The 14,055-nt window shown below is 36.2% G+C and overlaps 1 protein-coding gene across 4 annotated transcripts in view; it reads left to right on the top strand.

Moving 5' to 3' along the window:
• Positions 1-14,055, top strand: part of LOC106640288 (ELAV-like protein 1) — a 356,393-nt gene that overhangs the window by 119,278 nt on the left and 223,060 nt on the right. The window lies entirely within an intron of this gene.

The raw sequence follows: 14,055 nt of genomic DNA, 5'->3' as shown, positions 1-14,055 counted from the left end.
CTGCAAAATTTTTGGCTGCTGTTGACCTTTGTTCGTTTGTTGTTAAACCCTTATATTTCTTCAAAAAAGTATACGTAGTCAAAGTGGTATAAAAAGTTCACTAATCAAGAAATTGCAGTCATCCCAAATGGAAGTATCAGTAAAAGGTATGTGAAGCGTATTAAATTTTTTTCATGTATTTATCAAGCAAGTACATAGTGTGTAGTAAGCATCTACTGTATGTAATTTTCATGAATGAATATTATAAAAATTTAATATATTTTAGACAAAAAGTAATATTGCACCCCTTTGCACCCGTGCAAAACTTATTGCAAAAAAAAGAATTCTGCCCATAGCTGCCCTTCCATGTTTTAACGGGTTTTTTGTAAAAAAAGTTGTAGTATCAAGTAAATAACTGCACAAATAGTTTGTTGCAAAAGTCTTTTATATCGTAATTTTTTTTAAATTTAACCTACAAAAACGCATATATGTGTGCAACAGTATATATATATACCTATAATAATGTACAGTGAGCAGTAGCTGCGCAGTACTCTTGAGGGGGAACCCGATTCCCACGAAATTTAAAAATACAGAAAAATCAATGGCATGAATTGAAAACAATTACAATTAATTTTACAAGTATAATTAAAATTATAATAATTTTTTAGATGAGAGCCAGTCTGATTTTCCTAATGTTTTAACAAGAACAGAATTTTTCCAAGCCGTCAAGCACAATTTACAAGCAGATATCTCTGAAGCGTATTGAAGTTTTGAAAACTTTATATCCAATAAGCTGCAATCATTGTATATTTTATTAGATGCCCATAAAAGTACTGTTGGAAAAATTTTATCTCAGATTAAAGAAAGGTAGAATAAATGTAAAAGAACGGAGTCAAGATTCTTGGAAAGTAATAGAGAATAGTTGAATGGAACTATTTCACTACAAGCAACAGAAGAGCAAAATATAAAATCAAGTACAGGCAGACTTTCTTCCAGTTTGCATCTTTCTCTGATAGAAGTAAGCGTCGAAAAACAAAAATACTACCGGCAAAAGTTAGTACGGAGGAACTTGCTTCTGCGGCCCAAATGGAGTTACGTGCTGTGGGAAAAACAGATGCTGCAAAGGTTGTACAAGAGGTCACAACAGGAAGTCCAACAAAAGTAAAAATCTGCCGTGAATCCATGGAAACATCTGAAGGTAAAAATTTATTTACAGGCGATGAAGCACTTTCTTTGCTTGCTTAAAAAAAAAGTCTAACTCTTTCTATCGTGTAAAATAATAACAGCTGCAAAACAAAAATACTATCCAAATTGTTCTATAAAAATATCTGTAATGATAAATAACTTAACGATTGAATAAATTAGCAGTCCAGCCATTGCTACATCATACAGCTGAACGAATTTTACAATTTCAGATTAATGTTCTAAGAACGTTAAATGAGGATGAATACAAAAATTTGAATTTAATTTCTAAATGGGGTTGTGACGGGAGTTCAGGGCACAGTACATACAAACAAAAGTTTTCCGATGAAACAATCTTCTCTGAGATATTGTAGACCTATTAAAATTGAATTAGTTCATGAAAATATAGAAATTATTGAGAAAATAGTAGATAATATATCGAAGCAAATCAATTAACTCATTCCTCATGATATATGGCAAGCAAGTAATTGTACACTATAAAACGGTTTTATGTATGATAGATGGTAATGTTTGCAACGCTATCATAGATACATCTTCTGCACAGCATTGTTACTCATGTAAGGCAACATCTGAGGAATTTAATGAGATTGATTTAATTTTGAAAAAGCTAGTTGATGAAAAAAATTTTAATTTTGATAATCAACTTTACATGCTTGGATTAGATGTTTTGAATGCTGTATATATACTGTCTATAAATTGGCTATGAATAAGTTGCAGGCTTGCAGCGCTGAAAAAAATCAAACAGTGTAGCTAAGGAAAGTCAATATTCGGAAAGGTTTTAAAACAAAGTTGGGTTTGATAGTTGATAAACCGAAGCCTGGATACGAAAGTTCAAATGATGCCAACACCGCTACACGTTTTTTTGAAAATAGTAAAACTTTTGCAACCATAACTGGAGTTGATAAGGATCTGATTCATCCATTTCACGTTATATTATCAGCTTTATCATCTGGATTTGATACTAATGTTTGGAAATTCAATCAGTTTTCAACTGAAACAGCGAGAAAGTACGTAGCTCTTTACAGCTGGTATGCTATGCCTACAACAGTTCATAAATTATTAATTTATGCTCCTGTAATGATATTGCATTCAGTATTACCAATTGGTCAGATGTCAGAAGATGCCGAGGAATCTTGCAATAAATTAATTCAACAATTACGTGAACATTTTGCATAGAAATTTTTTCGAACTAAAACATTACAAGATTTATTTTTGAGATTCTTGGTAAACTCTGACGCGCACTTGTCTAGTTGTCGAGATTTACCTGCGAAATCATTAAAATCTATGTCAGAAAAAGTTGTTGATCTGCTGTTACCACCACAAGTACAAATTGATGAAAATTTTCTACACCATGAAGATTCAAGCTCTGAATGTTCGACATCAGGAGATACAGATATAACTTTCACTTGTATTCACAATGATTTTCTTCTGTAATTCTTGGAAAAAAATAATAATTTTTCAATAATTGCATTCGTAACGAATATTTTTTTACTTCCCTAATGCTCAGTAACTGTCAGACTAATAAAAAAAAATTTTTTGATTTTGATTTGCCACTTATTATTTAACAAATATAAAAAAATATAAAAAAACATTCCGAAATTTCAAGCCATATTCAACAGTTTTCTATAATTCTTATGAAGCATTTGTAATCAGTGAGATCTAAAAACCTGAGTGAAATGTTTAAATATCATTTACTGAAGTGTTCCAATCCCTGTAGAGGTTATGCTTACCATATCAAGTATCAAGTCCACTATTCTGAAAATCATCATTCTGATACCAGATTCGTAATCAGCGACCCCGAAAACCTTGGAAATGATGTGTGATGTGAAATATGGGATATTTTATGCAAGGCGATGGTGAGTTAAGGGTGAAGGGAGTTAAATTCAGGAGTTCCAACATGAAATTCGTAATCAACGACCTCATTATCCCTTAGTCAGAAATTTCAGATCAATTACTCGATTTTTTGATTTTTGGCCAGCTTTTTAGATTTGGTCCCACTGTGCACCGTGTTGGCAGTAAGTATACCTACTGCTGCATGGTGAAAATCGTAACCTGGCTGTAATATGGGCCAAACTGGGCATCTGTTATATCTAATGTACTGTCAGGTAAATAATGTCTGACACAAAGTATCGCTTGATCTCTTTGAAATCTTCGAAAAACATAGTGAAAATCGTTCTTTTTTCCCATTTATCTTTTGTTATGTATGTATGTATGTAAGAAAAAGTACGTGGAATTTTTAATGTGTATAATACGACAACTTAACTTTTGAAAACAAGAAAAAACGCTGTAACTTAAAAGAGGAGCAAAATTGTCTAAAAATAACAATTTCTACGAATTTTTGAATGAATATATACATAATCAAGGTGCACAAATATTGAGGGGTAGGACTATACACAAACATAACTTTTATTATTTCTTTTTTTGACAGTATCTTAAAAAGGACAACTAGAAAAAAGTTTTTCTATAGTGTACCGTGTACGAAAAATTAATACGGACATTTACAAAATCTTTAAAAAATTTTTGTCACAATATAACCTATCAAAATTCAAAAAACAGTCATATATCAAACAGGAAGCTAGAAAGACCCAAAATAACTATATTTATGAGTTCTCTAATGGAGTGATATATGACCAACACACACAAACAGAGAGGGGTTAGACTATAAACAAACATAACCTCGGATTTTCTATTTTTCTACTACATCTTGAAAAGAGCTAGTCAATAAAATTTTTTTATTTAGTATGGCATGTTTGAAAAATTAGAACAGACGTTGACAAAAAATTTTAAAAAAAATTTTTGTTACAACATAACCTTCCAAAGTTAGAAAAACAATCGTATCCCGAAAAGAAAGCCAGATAGGCCAAAAATAATTCTACGTATAGAAAATAATTATTGAGATTTAAAAATATATCACATGGATCCATACGAATAATTTTTATAATTCTGAAAATAATAAGCACTTGGCAAAGTACGTAACTTACGGAAAAACCTGTTCAAATTTTTTTAGGCCTACAACAATTGTAATACTATGAAAGCTTACAAATAATACATTTTTAAGAAAATAATTCTATTGTAAAGAATTAGGCACGACCAATGTATAAAAGTGCCTTATGATTTTGCCAAAGCAAAAAGTGTAACCACCTACATGGCATCTATTTTTAGTACGAAACAAATTTTTGAACCAGATTTAGTGCAGCACTTATAGACAAAAAAACCAGTTTTTCAGCGATAGCTTTTTTCACATACATTTTACACTTTGGCTTTTAGGGACAAATTTATATATGTCGTTGAAATACAGCTTTTTTGTTGTACATACTTCGCTGTATGATGTAATGCAGACGCTTTATCAAGGAAAGTATATGCAAAAACAGCGAGAAAGTCGTTTTCCACATGTTATCGAGATAAATTTTATTTCTACAACAAAATGTTGAACAAAAAGTTGCAGAGCTCATCAAAATAAAAGTTTTTTGTACACTAAATTTTTTTCTAAAGATCCGTCTTAACCATTTAATAGACCAAAGTCATTTCAAAACAGTCAAAGTTTGATTTACACCGTCTAACTTTTAAACAACATTTTTTTAGACAAAGTGTTTTTTACGGAAATCGTAGATCTTTTAAAAATATATTTTTTTCACTGACCATTTAGATCTATAATGTTGTTATAAGGACACCTTACATCGAGAAACGTTCTAAAACAGCTAAAGAAGCTTTTGTTAGTTAAAATTTAAAGTTAGAAAATTGGTACTAACATTCAGTTGGATATAATGACGGAAAAATATTAAAATTTAATTCCGTTACTCAAGTAGCTTTTTGGCCTCTGGTACCTCGCACATTGGTCATGGCTTATATGCAAGACATAGTGTTATGCATAAATCTTGCCGTGGATTTTTTTCCAACCCAACCATTACATGACGCTTACAACTTTACAATAGAAGTAGGCAACAAACATTCAACCAGTACTAATCTTGTACCATTAATGAGAAAGAAAACTTACAAGTTCTTATTCGATTGTAACCGTTGTAGGCGTATAAAAAAATGAGCCAATTTGTACCCATATTGAGTTGATTGATTCCGACTTTTTTTATCATGAAAATCATGTGACGTTTATGATTATAGATGTGTGATAGTGCAAACGTGGCAAAAAGTTAGTGTTGCTCTCGAATTTATTCCCTACAGCAACGTTTTTTAAACAATTTCAATTCTTTGATGACTTGTACGATGTATGTAAGGCATTCGTAGAAAACATTTTTAAAGGAATAGTTTCACTTTGGTAGCTTTCTTGTCTAGATAAAGATATATACATTTTCAAAGTGACATTACCAAAATATAAGTTCATTAAAATGTAACCAACACAGCCAAAATCCAGCTGTAAGCTTTAGTTGAGCCTACGTACGTCAAGTATACATGTACACCTTGCAGAAGTATATTCTTACGTTTAGTGAATAATTAGTGTATTCCTAGTTACGTAAATTTGTCAGAAAAAAAATTATCAACGCATTTAACAAGAATCTCTAGTGGCGGAAGAAAAGGCTATCAATGAGTGTATTCAAAACGATTCATTTTTTAAAACTTACACGTATCGGTGATAAAAAATGGTGGTTGCACGGCTATGCAAATTATTGTTTTATAACTGTCTAAAACAAATTCTCATTTTTTTATGCAAATATTTTTATAACATACCTCGCTTGAAAGTGGCATTTGAAAGAAATAAATTTTTTTTACAAGTGCCTCGTAATGTATCTTATCAGATATTTTAGCTTTCTTCAGAAAATGCATAAGTAGATCATTTTCTAATGCCATTCTATTAGAGCGTAGAATAAAAATTTTAACATTAAATTAAAGTTTTCCAAAGTTTTGGAAAAATTGGACTATCAATAAGGTTTCTATTGGATTTAGAAAATCAAAATCTAATTATATATATCATTTTGTAGATTTCCAAGGAGCTGTGTTGAAAAAATTAAAAGCCTGGTGAAGTTTATTATTTGATTTCAGTGTAATACGGTAGTGTTTAAAAGTATATCAGTACAACCAGACCCACACTGTTTAAATTACACCTTTATTGCATCTTTTAATTTCAGATTACTAGAACTCGCGTCGGTAGTAAGCTAATTAAGTTAAACAAAATACATGGTCTCTGCAATGCAGACAGGTGTTTTGGCATCAAAATGGTCCCTTATTCTTGGCTTTTTCTTACTAAGCATACAAACACTAAAACCTTCATCCTGAGCCATAGCAGTTGGCGCACGTGCACGCAGTCAGTGACGCGAGCTGTCATCCGTTGACGAAGAAAGAGCTGGTGTGAAAAGAAAATTTTGTACAACTCACCCACCTCATTTTTTAAGCTTCAGCTTGTAGGCTTCAGCTTCCACCCATTGTGCCTGGACCAGATTCGTTTATGAGGTCCTCTTATGAGTCCTCGTTGGTGTTGGTGGGTGGTGTTGACGATTTTGACGTGGGACATTTCACTTGGATCATTGTTACAGTATATTCAAGTATAAGTGAGTCCACAAGTCCCAAAATTGATTTCGTATACTGCGGACAAGCTTCCAGTGGGCCAGGCGATTCAGTTTCTTAGGCGTTGAGTTTGCATCGATATTGGAGTTTATTTCCACATAACTTATTTAGTAAATTGAGCTAAATAACAAATACACACCCACTTTAGACCTTGGTTTTCAAGTTTGCATTGATAATGGAGTTTAAGGAGCTGCTGACGAGAAAATATCTACGAGTGAGCACAATAATATCATTAAGACTGCTGGTCAACGAGGTAAGAGGGTGGCTGTTAAGGACCACCTCGATGCTACTCAGTACTGTCGAAAGTTCCTCGTAGGTGAGATTCCGTGGTCCCATGGCACGGTGGAGGTGACGTTTTGCGGCTTTCACATCAGCCTCCCTTAGTCTAATCAAGTACGGTGTCCGAAGAGAAGTGAAGTACCATATGATTTACTGGTTAGCTATTGAGTCTGTGATGCACTCCTACTGAAACTCTAACTTTAAGAGAGCCTCGTGCAAATGAAAATCGATGGCACAAACTTAGGCGGTGTTGTCGCTCTAGATTTTGAAAGGTCAACCACGTTTAACAAGAAATCAGGTAAGTGCTCCTAAGAATGCCTTGGTTGACAAGTTATCCATCAGTTTAAGATATGGACAACAGCAATGTAGCCCTTGTAAGTATTGATTCCTTGGCTTTTGGCTGACAAGATGTTGAATGGGCCTGCATGATCAACCCTGGGGGAAAATGAGTGAGAGAAAGTAATTTGTACTGCTTGTATTTGTGCCATATTTTGCGTAGCAGGTAAGCTGTAGAATGAACAAACGTGAGAGTAAGTTAATGAGTTTAACATTACCATTGAGCACGTGCATATTATTCGCTCTTTCACGTGTTTTGCTATAGTTCACTCACTTGTTCGTTTGTTGCTTCCATAGCTCCCGAGACCGCACCTGTAAGTGAGCGCAGACAACGTACTCCTTCAAAAAGCGTTTGGATTGTCACTGTTCACCAAAGATCTAGACTTTGCGAGCAACACATGTACTGGTGAGTCAAACTCTTTCCTAAAGTATTTGGGCGTGAACTCAACGAATGACAATTTGAGCAAGAGCCCATCGATTATCAAGAAGCAAGAGATGTTGCTATGTCGTTTGTTAAACATATCGTTCTGCTGACAGTTGTTTCCATGATGGCTTGAGGGTCAGTGCCTAAGCACACGATCAGTGAGAGCTAAAAGCTAAAAGCTCTTACTAGTCGTGTGCTTAGGCACTGACCCTCAAGTCATAATAGATGTTGCTCGTTGAAGATGAGAGCCAAGTGCTGGAGGCAAGCTCAAATTTCAAGAATATGCTCAACGATCATGGCATCTAGAGGTAGCAGTGGATTTTTCACGGCCTTCCTTCTGCAAGCTCACAAGCACGAGAGAGAACGACTGCTGCTGGCTGAGACGAACACAAGTGAGATAGGTATTGTGCAGCCCAATGGCCTTCACGGCTATAAAAACTAAGAAAGCAAAATCTCGACATAGGTAGTGGTAGATCCATCGACACAGTCAAGCAAGAAAGTGCAAAAGACTATTTAGATCAGAAAACTTGTGTAAGAAACTCATAGCACCACGTTGGGTAACAAAACAGATGTGGACGGCTTTTATAGTAAAGAGCTCATCAGACTTTGCAAGGCTTGCAGCTTTGACTGACTATGTCACTAATCGCATTTATGTTGTGCCATCTCAATATCATTGGCACGTAAGAGAATGTCGTCAACATACCGATTGTTCTTAGCGGTAGGTACGGCCATGGGCCACCTACGGCCTTCGTCTTCACAGACCTAAAATATCTTACAGAGAGCGAGATAAAGAGCACTGGCCTTAGCGTACCTTACAGTAAGCCACTGAAAATGCTTTGGTGGACTTGACTTATCCATGCTTCACAAGATTCAATAAAGATAACCTTCGTGCTTATTAATCTGGATTCACCGTAATATTGTTTGTATGTACACATAGAAAGCGTCTTGGTGCATTCTTCAACGTAATAGTGTGTTGGGCAGACATGTTTAAAGTTTTGGGCTAAGATGCAGTGCGTCGTTAAAGCTGTAGCCCATAAAAATTAGTCACGATGCGTTAAATACAACAAGCAATCTCTTTCGTAGGTCACCTAATTCACAGATTCTATGATGTAAAATATAATGTTCTGGTCCAAGTGTCACGCACAACTGGGCATCAGTCAATAGCCACATGTGCCTACAATGGAGATAGTCATCTGCAAAACGTCTCGGGGTGACTTTGCAATCTACTACTTTGAAAAGCTTTCACCGAGTAAATTGGTCTAGATGTGTTTTAGTGGAAGGTGAATGATACATCGTCCATAAGTGACTCGACGATAGTCAGCGAATATGGCCTCGTTTTCAGCGTCCATGGAAGACTGGCAGACAGTTCGTGGTATGTCTTCAAGTTTCAAAGACTGTTGCAATAGAGCAATCAATTGATTATGCCAAGGTGGAATAAAAGATTGTTATAAGACAAGTAACAATCAGGGGTGTATGGGTGTTGCACGGTTCACGACCTATCACAGTTGAATTCTAGACAATAAGTTACTCACCAACATCTCCTCGAAGTAAAAATCCTGGACGCAGTAAATGAGAATTTACGTTGGCACCGTTATTTATATCATTTATATGTTAATATCACCGGTAGTTCTAAAAGTTGGATCTAAGAAATATTGTAGGTCACTCCACATGTCTATGATAGCTGTAGGCAGCTGTATCGAAGGAGTATTAGGACTTTATCAAAGCAGGCACTGCTTTAACTACTAGGCTAAGTGACAAGTTTGTACCTAGAATTATGCTGTTGGCATGCCGAGCGCAATACGCGTGCCGTCGATGCTGCTCATGCCTGGGATATTTATAGCAGCTGCCTGGAGACTGACACTAAACTATCAAGCAAAACTAACTGTAATTATCCGTGCTCTGGCCCCTTCAGCTAAGTTTTAATCGATGGAAGAATAGTTTGTCACTGCTGCGAGTTGACCATTGAGTTAAAGGTCTTCTTGAAGTCTGAGGTAAATCGTACTTGCTTACCCTGAGAAAGAGCTGACTTGGGCTCAGCCATGCGATTACGGCTACCATCGTGAGTTAAGCTGTGATGCCTCGCATTAAAGTGCTGGCATATACTTTAAAGAGAGTAGAAGTGAGTCGTATGGCCCGGCCTTAATTAGTGGTAGCACTGCTTTAATTCAACGATGAGAGCCCGAGGTGTAAGCTCATTCAGCTGGAGAAGACCCCCCTAATGGCTGATGTAATGAGGCAGATGGCAAATAGGGCAGTCAGCATCAAGTACCTGGGCGGTGAGACACTAGTTATAGCAGCTGATTGATGCTAGCCCTGGAAAGTGGTTACTCGTCAACGCCAGTTGAACAAATCGCTCGCTGAACGTAGACTGTGCGAAGCGTCTACCCATATCAGTAAGTGGCCACGTTTCTGTAGAAAGTTGAACAAGCTGGCGAATAAAGTGACTTTTCCACTGGCCGAAGTAAAGGCCTCCAACTTCTCAAGCTCATCTTTCCAGGATCTTCGTGTTAATCCTACTGCTTCACGGGCTAGTTTCAGTTGCTGGCGGTGTTTCTTCAAGGTATCAAGCAGACCTTGTAGACCAGCAGCTGACTCTTTGCATAGAGGTGTGAGCGTCTTTAGTGACATGATGTGGTCTCCTGCACGAGGAGTTGGTGATGTTCGTACCGCGAATTAATGAGACTCCAAGTTGTTGAATAGTTAAAGCTAACAAACTAAAGTGTATCCAAAACTGCCTTTTCCTTACCTCGCACGTTAAACTTCACATCGTAAAGACTCTTCACCTTAGTAAGAAAAATATCTTGGTGGATGAGAGCATAAAATACGTTAAGGAATAACTGCTAGTTCTCGCAACGGCCAGAAAAAAAGTGGGATGTTGATACTTGGCAGACGAAGGCTGGTGTGAGTTTCAGGAGGGCTTTCTTTATCACCTGTGAGAAGAGCTAGCCTATCCTTGGCATTGTAATAACACACGGAAAGACATTTTCCTTATAAAACATCATTCTAACTTTACAAGCCCTGTAAAAGTTAATGCACACAGAAATACATCGTAAATCAATGAGCAGTAACGTATGTGGACTATGTATGACTCTAAATTCACAGTGCAGCTCGTGAACCCGAAAACTCGGTGCTCGAGAACGTTCGCTCACCGATCATGCACCGAGAATCTCAGTGCATTCATCAAGAATCCCAGTGCACAGCGCTGTGGTCACGTAGTAAGTTCGTTCTCGTCTCTTCGTACACTTTAATTTCAATGCATGGTCTGACGTATACGTAGTATACGTATAAGCAGTGTATACATATACGGCTTACATGGCGTATTAGACCTTAGATGTATCATTGTATCAAGAGTATATTTTTAATGCAGATATACGTAAATTAAAAAAAAAGATGCAAATGGATTTCCATCATATTTGAAATTCGTGCGTAAATTGGCTATATATATACACTTACGGGCTAAGCACTTAAGCAGACGCAACGGCTATATGTCGTTAAGTGACGATGAATTTACATGTTATTCAAGCAATAACCAGCACATTAATTTATATCGTAAATGGATATTCGTTTAGTTTTTCTTTTTTACTTGTTTATAATTTTATATGGATACTTTTTTCCATCAGATACTTAGTTTGCAGGTTACATAATTTTGCATCATGTTCTTCATTTTTTCGTTATAATACATTAATCAGATTCTTAATTTTTTGCGTTTTGGTTCATTCAAAAGAGCGAATTTTTTACATAAATATTTGAAAACACAGCTGTACACACAAATTTTTATAAAACAATCTTGCTTGCCTATTTTACTAATCCAATTATTTTTCTTGTATGAGTTGATGATAAAAACTACACTTACATATATACAAAATTATCTGTGGGACTCCTTTTACATCATAACTGTATTATTTAACACATTGAGGGACGCCAATTCTCAATAAAGCACTGATAAGTTATACGAAGCCAATGAAGTGTATGGATGTAAACAATGTATACACTATCTTGAAAATATTCTTTGAGATCATCGCAGCCCCAGTTTTTCAGAATAGTTTTGACGAGTGCAGCACTGTGCACTGAGATTCTCGGTGCACGTTTAGTGAGCGAACGTTCTCGAGCACCGAATTTTTAGATGCAAGAGATGCACTGTGAATCTAAGTGTCAAGCATAGTCTTTACAGATGGCTGCTTGTTGATTGATTACGCCACTAATTTCGAGAACAAAATTTCTCGAGGAAAATGTTTTTCCGTGCATGCCTTAGTACTAAAATAGTGTCCCTCTCCAGATGCATACAATTTTCTGGGGCTAGTGACTTGGTCTTCTGATTCACCTCCAATCAGGTCACGATGATTGGCTTGAAAATCATCCCAACAGTTGTTAAGCAGTTACACACTGGCGTCGATGAGCACCATGCTCGAAACTTCGACGCTCCTAGTGGATAGGATTACTTGAGAAAGAATTTCAAGAAGAGAGCGTAGCATTGCTAACAAGTTAGACCAGCCTTCATGCACCCTGCAAAATTTATGACATAATGAGCTCGACGCTCACTTTTTCAAGCGTAGCTAAATCACCTCAAATGCATTTTGAGTTCGTACACATTACAAATGGTTTAAGGGCTAAGGTATTGAGAAGGAAGTAATGAGGAGGAAGTGCAAGCCAGTCCGTCGATATGGGCCACCGTGCTGATATGTACCTGGTGACAGACTGCAGTGTGAATGGAAGTTAGTGTCTAATCTGCTACGAAGCCATTTCATGACATCTTTTCAGGCTGAGTAATCGGGATCCCAAGTGAGGCCAACAACGTTAACTGCACGGGTGATTGCATCACGTACAATAGAGGCCCAACATTTCGATGCGTTCTTGACGCAGAGAGCTTATTAAACATTTGTTGTAAGCTGTCCTGGCTGTACTAGATCCAGTAAATCTCCTGCAGATATTCCAATCACGTTATTAGACTCAAACCCCCAATTTTTAAATTTAATCCTAATTACAGCTCTCCATTAAAGATTAAAACAACAAGAGTCAGTAGCCAGCGAATTATGTGGAAAACACAAAGCCTCTAAAGAATCAGCAGGGGCCATAGAATCGAGATGGTCCCTATCCTCGTCATCTTCTTCCTAAGCACACAAACAACAATGCCACGGTGCTAAGCCACAGTGGTTAGCGCTCGTGCACGTAGTCAGTAAGGCCCACTGTTATCTGTTGACAAACAAGAGAACAGGTGTGAAAAGATAAGTTTCCACGCATACCACACGTACAGTTCTCCTGATACTTAATCTGACTCCATTCTTATTCCCATTTACTCGTAACTAAAAAACTGTTTATTTTATTAAATGTTTTATAAAATTTTTTGAAAGATTACAAAAAAATAATTTTTTTTTGCAATTCATGCTGTAGAATCTTATTTTCATAAACACTATGTACAATATTTATTTCGCACACACAAAAAACCGTAAAAATTTATTTATTAAGATTTCGTAAGTAATATTCTAAACAAATTACTTTTAATTTATTGACTTAGTATACTGACAGAGATAAGTAGAGAGATTGCTTACGTCAATGCTACAGCGTGAGACAACTTTTCTCCACTGTTCGGGGTGACCCGACGTGGCCAGCCGTCGAACCAAGGCGCACATTTTTTGAGAGTGCGAGACTCGTATCGAAGAGCGTGTGCCTACAAAAAAAAAAGTAAATTCACGAGGAAATGAGCATATAGGCACACATTTTGATGACACGTAGAAGAGGTATGCCAAATGTGTGCCTACGAGGAGAAAAGTGGAAATGTTGACTACAGCTATATATCTTAGGGCACAGCCAGAGCAAACGATGTCACGAGTTTCTCTCTTTTGACTGCAGTCGAGGAAATGCTATATATATTTAACTGATTCTTGCTCTCTCGCTCTTGCTCGAATAATATCTATCAATCTTACATTTATTCAAAACGTAGAACTAAATGCTCATAAAAATATGGACAGAATTTGATATCAAAACTTTTTTTTTATTTTTTCCGTACGTTGGTACTGATTTTAAAATCAAGTATTATTTTCAAAAAATGTTCAGTTATTTTTTCAAGGATAGCAGTTTAGCTATATCCACTGATTTATTATTTTTTCTTATGATAATTGTTATGAACTGTAGGACAAGTCCCGAAGGTTATCGATAAACATATGAGACTTTAAGATCGTCGTCCCTTGGAGTTCCGATAGCTAAGATGCTTAGGGCTTGTGCAAGTAGGGTTTTTGTTTTGCTATCTAAAGATTGATTCCAACTGCAGGCAGATTATTTTTTAAATGTGATTTATCATTTTAGTATATTGAAACATTTTCCTC

The sequence above is a fragment of the Copidosoma floridanum genome, unplaced genomic scaffold (genome assembly GCF_036245765.1).
Source record: "Copidosoma floridanum isolate Cflo_tuat_1 unplaced genomic scaffold, Cflo_Japanese_pri ptg000027l, whole genome shotgun sequence".
NCBI lineage: Eukaryota > Metazoa > Arthropoda > Insecta > Hymenoptera > Encyrtidae > Copidosoma > Copidosoma floridanum.
Note: the sequence above shows the minus strand (reverse complement) of the source record. Positions and strands in the feature narration are given on the sequence as shown.